Source organism: Magallana gigas, chromosome 5, assembly GCF_963853765.1.
Source record: "Magallana gigas chromosome 5, xbMagGiga1.1, whole genome shotgun sequence".
In the NCBI taxonomy this organism is placed as follows: Eukaryota; Metazoa; Mollusca; class Bivalvia; order Ostreida; family Ostreidae; genus Magallana; species Magallana gigas.
In genome coordinates, this window is record NC_088857.1 from 4,119,989 (window position 1) to 4,127,440 (window position 7,452).

A 7,452-nucleotide genomic window follows, 5' to 3' on the forward strand; every position below is an offset into this window, starting at 1 on the left:
AAATCGATCATTTTTTAAAATAACATACGAAATGAAATCCTATTATTTTACATTCTACAAATAAAATGGCACATATTCTGATCTGCATTTCAAACAGTTTGATTTCTACCAGTGAAACAAGTTTGTTCATTATAAATAAAGATAACTATAAATACAAATATAAATATGTGTCCACTTAGACGCAAAGCTGCAATATTTACAACATCATCAAAAGATCAAACACTCACTGTATCTGTTTACAATATTTTAAATGTTCTATGCATCTGCATTAGGTCCACAGTGTGACCCAGACCCTATTTTCAAAGAGAATGAGTTGTTGAGGGAGGAAAACAAGATATTGACGGAACAGATGAAGAGGTCACAGTGTGGTGTCAGCAAAATCAAGGATGATGATGTCGCCACTAGAATTTACACAGGGTTGCCTAGCTTTGCCGTTTTCCTATGGCTGTACAAGTAATTTTTAAATGAGTATCACATTTCAAATACAGACGAGCGATATCAAATAATATACATGTAGTAAGGAATAAGTTAATTTTGTGCAAGGATTAAATTCCGATTAATATGTTTTACTTGTTTAAGATGGACAAAAAAAGTTCATCAGTGTATAATGATTTAATTTTTTCTTTTGAAGTTTCCTACTTCCAAAGGCAAAGGGGTATGATGTACTGGAATGGTGAAGGAGCATCTGGAGTGGGAAGACAGAGGCCTAACAAAAGCACCCTCCCTCTCATTGACCAGTTGTTGGCAGTTTTCATGCGCTTAAAGGTCGGACTGTTAACCACTGATATTGCTGGACGTTTCTGTATCTCTACATCAAGATTTTCTTCTATTTTCACAACTTGGATTTGTCTACTTCATGCCGAGCTCTGTTCTCTTAATAAGTTTCCTTCTAGAGAAAAAATTGCTTCAACTATGCCTGAATGCATGAAAAAGTTTCCAAATTTAAGAGTAATTCCCGATTGTACGGAAATATATATTCAAAAATCATCAGGTTTAGTTAATCAAAATTTAACTTTTTCAAACTAGAAACATACAGTAAAGTTTTTGATAGGAATTTCGCCTGCTGGAGTAATTGCATTTGTGTCTGATGCCTGAGGTAGGAAAACGTCTGACCGACAGATTGTTATTTATAGTGGTATATTGAATTTATTAGAACCAGGGGACAATATTATGGCCGATAAAGGTTTTACAATTAGAGATAAACTACAAGAAAAAGGATGCACTTTGAATATTCCACCATTTTACACCAAAGGACAATTTACAGTTGATGAAATATTCTACACACAAGAAATTGCCAAAGTTAGAATTGATGTTGAAAGAAGTATTGGTAGGAATAAATGTTTTCATATATTTGATGGTGGCATGCCACTTTCACTTGCACCTCTGTTATAAATCAAATGTTTCAAGTTGCTAGATTTTTAACAAATCTTGACGTTCCACTTATTGAAAAATAGATGTCCTGGGAAGCTGTAGCGTTATCAAGAATGTGATTTTTTGAAAATATCTGGCTTTTTGTTGAAATCATGATATTCTACTGCTAAATTCAATAATGTTACATAGATTTTCCATTTTCTTATGCATTTAGACTTTGCAGTAATTGGCAATCGGTTTTTAGAACGCAGTTCGCAATTGAATAGTGAACTGCGTTCTATCTAGAACGCAGTTCGCAATTCAAAATTTTAGAATTCATATTTGGGGCCCGGTTGCCTTATATGCAATTGAATAGTGAACTGTGTTCTATCTAGAACGCAGTTCGCAATTCAAAATTAATAAATTCATATTTGGGGCCCGATTACCTTATATGCAATTGATTAGTGAACTGCGTTCTATCTAGAACGCAGTTTGCAATTCAAAATTAAAGAATCGGGTTTATAAGCAATTGAATAGTGAACTGCGTTCTATCTAGAACGCAGTTCGCAATTCAAAATTTAGAATTCATATTTGGGGCCCGAAATTTTCAGGGGCATCTACTAGTGGTATTTCACTACCACTGTGAACATATGGTGATGCAGCTATCTCTAGTTTTTAAGAATCGGGCTTATATGCAATTGAATAGTGACCTGCGTGCGTTCTTTGGGGTTCCACTTTGTATGAAAAAGGGGTTATGCAGGTCAGAAAAGTAAACCACTTGGAACACAAACGTGTGTTGCTAATCCCTGTACACAAACCAGCACATTGGGGACTAGTGGTATGTTCTGGTATCACAACTGTCTACATAAGCAAATAGTTTAATGGTATTGAAATTACCTCTTTTGATTGGGTTCATTTAACTATGTCTCATATTACAGTTTATGTTTATATGTTGGCAGATTGTATACATCCAAGAGGGCTACTTCGTTGTTGTTGATACACTTAAAGCTTTTGGGAAGGAGGTAGCAACAATCGTTAGGTAAAATTATCCCTACTCTATTACATAGGATGAAAAGATACATATAATACCCGTGTGTGTTTGGATAAAAGGGCAAATCTGTGCCACAATGAGTTTTGCATACAGACGATGACAACTGTAGTATCAGAAAGCTCAAATACGATTAAATGCATGGTATTCACTTTAAAATTGATCAGAACATTACAGTTTGCTTTCTTTCATCATCTTTCATGTTGAAAATTCTTAGGTACATTTATTTTTAATTTTTTTTTTATCAAAACTTTCAGACGCTTCCTGCTTCGACATAAAATTGTGGTATCGAGGAACAAAGCATTAGAGCATGTTTGAGTCTGTCATGTTACTATTTTCTGTTGTAAATTGTTTCCTTTGAAAATTTGTCATAAGAATTGTAAATAAATCTAATTTGCTTAAAATTTTCTTGAAGAAATTCAAACCTCCAGTTGGTCACATGGACCATTGTGGCCCGTATATTCTCCAAGTTGCGAAGAATGAAGCTTTACAACTCCCGCAGATAAAGAAATGGGTATGTCACACGCCACACACATATATATATGAATTTTCACTAACTTATTTTATACTTTTCAATAATTCATACAGAAATGTTACTATCATTGCACGTATCAAAATCAACATCAAAATAAATTATATATAGATAATTGATTCATGTCCTGTATTTTTTACAGAAGGAAATGAGTCTTATTCGCCAGGAGATAAAAGGAGAGATATTCCGCGGGAACATCTGTGTAAAATAAACATGGAGCACTTTTCCTGCTTTTGATTTCTTTGATTTTTCTTCATTAAAAAATACTAATCCTCCATCTACATATATTCTATACATCTTCAAATACCACACTTTCGGGGAAAATGCATTACATTTGCATGGGAGCCCAAACCACAAGTAGAGAAGACCACCTCACCAAATTTTCACAGTAGTTGTGAATTACCACTAGTAGATGTCCCTGAAAATTTCGGGCCCCAAATATGAATTCTAAATTTTGAATTGCGAACTGCGTTCTAGATAGAACGCAGTTCACTATTCAATTGCATATAAGCCCGATTCTTAAAAAACTAGAGATAGCTGCATCACCATATGTTCATATGGTGATAGTGGTAGTGAAATACCACTAGTAGATGCCCCTGAAAAATTCGGGCCCCAAATATGAATTCTAAATTTTGAATTGCGAACTGCGTTCTATCTAGATATATATTGCATATAAGGCAATCGGGCCCCAACTATGAATTCTAAATTTTGAATTGCGAACTACGTTCTAGATAGAACGCAGTTCACTATTCAATTGCATATAAGCCCGCAGTTCACTATTCAATTGCGAACTGCGTTCTAAAAACCGATTGCCGCAGTATTTGCCCTAATTTAAAAAAAAGGGAATTTGTGAGTTTAAGCAACCCATTTTTAATGCTCATGTTGCACATTATTATGTACAACTAGGTTTACTGTTTGATGGACTTCTGTTAAGTTTTTCTGTAAGATAGTCACCAGGATATACCAGTTAATGTAGAAGAAAGAGATATGTGAAGAAGCTTGTGTGTATTTTGTATTGTATCTCACTGCAATAGGTGATATATTTTACTTTAAAAATACATATTATTTAAATTAAATTATATGTTGTAATTGAAATTTGTTGTTTTTGCTTATAATTGCTTCTGACAGTTCAGACAAATGTTGTAAGGTTTCATGGAATCATATTTTATTTGGATTAGTTATGTTCAGGTCCATGGACCTCTTGCTCAACAGCTTTCAGATGGGGTACAATATGCTTTCCGTACACTTCTTGTAGTTTTGAAAGCATCTTTGAAACAAAGTCTGGGTCAAACTCAATTCTTTGAAAGTAAATATTGCTCTCTGCAGCTGCAGTCCAGATGACAAAGTCGCACCATGTAAGCCCTAAAACTGCCATCTCTCCTTAGACCTGGGCGTAGTACTTATGCTTGGGATTTAAGGTAGCTCTTCTCTGGTGCATTCCCATGAAATCAAGGTTGATATCGTGCACTTCCTTAGAAGTGATGACCTCACCGTTGATTGAACAGGGGCATTTTATTTCAAGATCACCTTCCTGGCATCCTTCTGGCATATTTTTGTCATGGATTTTTCCCATCTCCAGAGGCTCCAATGTATGGACATGATTAGCGTACAGTCAAGCCAAGAGGTTGAAAAGAGACATCATTGACTTTTCTCATTAGTTTTATGTAGTCCTGCCTTGCCCTCTCCTCATTGTCTATCCCCCACTGGACCACAAGAGGCATTGTTGAGTACCTGTATGTAACATACATATTTTGTTATATTATGGAGGTGAATGCTACCCTAACTGACTGACAAATTTTTCAAGTACTGGTACTTATGTAAAATGTAATCAAAAATTTTATATGCAGAAATCTGCTTCCTGTTGAAAATACTAGTTAAGTTAATGGCTAATTTTGTGTGTGTGTTAAGTTTACATGAAAGGCTACACAATGTGCCTGTAAATGATAATCAAGAAAATTTTAATCAAATTTTATACACACTTTTAAACGATGGCTATGCTTAGTATAGGTATATTAATAGACATTGCAGTAGTTTTACCCGTCAACTATGCCAAATTTCAATGAAGAAAAATACGTACAAAATTTGCTAACAAAACAAACGACATTAAAAGGTACCGCGTTATTTCGCCTCATGTTAAATTTCACCCCTGACGACGGGACGGGAATGGTTGTATTACGAATTTGACATCGCTTTAAATAAAGGTCGAAATTATAGGCAAATTACAAATAAATATGTGTACTTTTTGTTCGCTAATATTTCTAAAGTCTGCTTTCTTTACAATCGATGCATAGCATGCGGGTAGAATAACCACAATCATTCGGGGGACGAAACCAAGCGGTTTCCTTTTCTAAACATTCCCGTGATGCATTTTGGTTTGTTTTTTCGTTTGCCCAAAGAGAAATTATTTTTATTTACTTTGAATATTTCTAACTTTGAAAGGAGACTGATTCTGCTGGTGTAAATAGGAGAAAGTCCATAACTTTCTAAGATTAATGATTTGTATGAAAAAAAAAATTGATACTGTAATTACAAAAAAATCGGACCAAGCAGCTTTAAGATGGCACTTATGATACTGGTACAAGTAATTGATAAAAATTATTATATTATTTTTATAGACAAAGAGATACCGTTGAAGACTTGAGCCATGCAGTATCCCTGATACAAGACTCCTGGGATTTCCCCTGCTCTGATGATGTTTCCAAACATGGAGGATGTTAATAGCCCCTTATGCAATGAAACCCATTCAGGACTGTTGCGCTGTGACCTGGTACTCATCTCCACAAAGGAAGCCAAATTTTCACTTATGGGTTGCAGTATGCTAACTGGAAAGTTTTCAAAATGCTCAAAATTAGTCCAAAGCAATGAATTATAATATCCTAATGAAAGAAATTAGTGCATACAAAAGATTTAAGAGTATGATACAAGTGTTCAGAACTAAATGAACATACCATCTAAAGACTCGGAATATTTCACCAACTTTTGCATGGCAGTCTCCAGAGGATTCACAGTTGTAGTAGTGACTGTGATTTCACACACAGGACTTGGTGTTGTCTCTGGGATGTCACATATACATGTCATACCTGATATAATGCAACAAAAGTTTTAATATCACTTATACTTTGAATTATTGGCAATAAATGCCAAGGTTTTTTTTACTTCTCCGTCATGACCTTAGGATTTGGTCTTTACCTGTGTTAGGAAAAATATCACCAATAATTTCATGAACATATCTTGCCATGTTAAATGACCAAACATAGTACAAAATGTCATCAACAGTGAATAATGTACTTGCATTATTGATGATGTTTTCTATAGCTGATAAAGAAATTCCCTCGAAGTCTGTAATGAAAGATGATGATTTTTTGTCTTGTGATTCCTTTAGTAATTTTAGCTTATCCAAAGTTCTAAATTCCTCCTCAACAGAAACATTTCTGGTCCTCATCTGCTCCCGAGTCCCTGAAAAGTCCATAGTGGAAAATGCTGCATGTATGCGAGGACATTCAATATCATTGCATTTGCATTTGGTTTCACAAATATGATCAATTACAGTTTCTAGGTTTCTTTTGGTCAAATAACATCCTGCAATTATTTCTCTTCGACAATGTGAATCGGTGATAATAAGCTTCATCATTTCATGATCAAGATTTTGTATTTGATTTTTATGACTTTTATATAAGATAAGTTCTTGAGAAAGCTTCCCGTCTCTTCCAGCCCGTCCCATTTGTTGAATAAATGTGTCCATGTCCCGCGGAGGGCTAAAATGTACAATGTTCTGTAAATCGGATATTTATCTTTAGAAAATTAAGATAATATGAAAGAAATTGCATGCAAAGTTTTTAACATAATATTTCTTACCACTGCAAAATAGTGTGAGATTCGTCAACGACAATTACTCCCAGTTTTCTGGCGAAAGAAGGATGGCGAAATGTCTCTCTCTTGTGTCAACAAGAATTTCAGGACTTCAATATATAAACTTGTATTTCCCATCAATAATATCGTTCACATGCATTTGGGTACTTTTTATGTATATAGCTGTGATATTTAGCTTGTTCAGTCTCTCAACTTGCTCCTCCATTATGCTTTGGAGTGGTGCTAACACTATTGTCGCACGTTCGTTAATACGCTTATGCTTTCATATATAACTGTTTTGCCACTTCCAGTTTTAGTCCCAACAAACACATCACGTTTTTCTGACAAAGCATCTATGGCTTGTTGTTGGAAATCGGTTAATTTTTCGATTCCAAGCTTGGTCCGAAGAATCTCGGCGGAGGTGCCCATTGTTTATCATTTGCTACCGAAACGGATATAAAAGCTATTTTTCTATTGGCTAATCTCTGCAAACAGAATTATCGTTCTTTTCAAGCAAAGTCCAGACGGCGCCAACAGTGACCGGCTTACAATGCAGGCACGTAGCATCAGGGGGGGGCCAGGGGGGGCCTGGCCCCCCCACTTTTTCTCCCAGCAGCAAATTTTTTAAAATTTAGATATAAAAAAATGAATTATAATGGAGTTGGCCCCCCCC

At 35.2% G+C, this 7,452-nt stretch overlaps 1 pseudogene; it reads left to right on the forward strand.

The window, feature by feature from the left end:
• The first annotated feature begins 250 nt into the window (after positions 1-250).
• LOC136275359 (uncharacterized) lies at positions 251-1,454 on the forward strand (annotated as a pseudogene).
• The last annotated feature ends 5,998 nt before the right edge of the window (positions 1,455-7,452 follow it).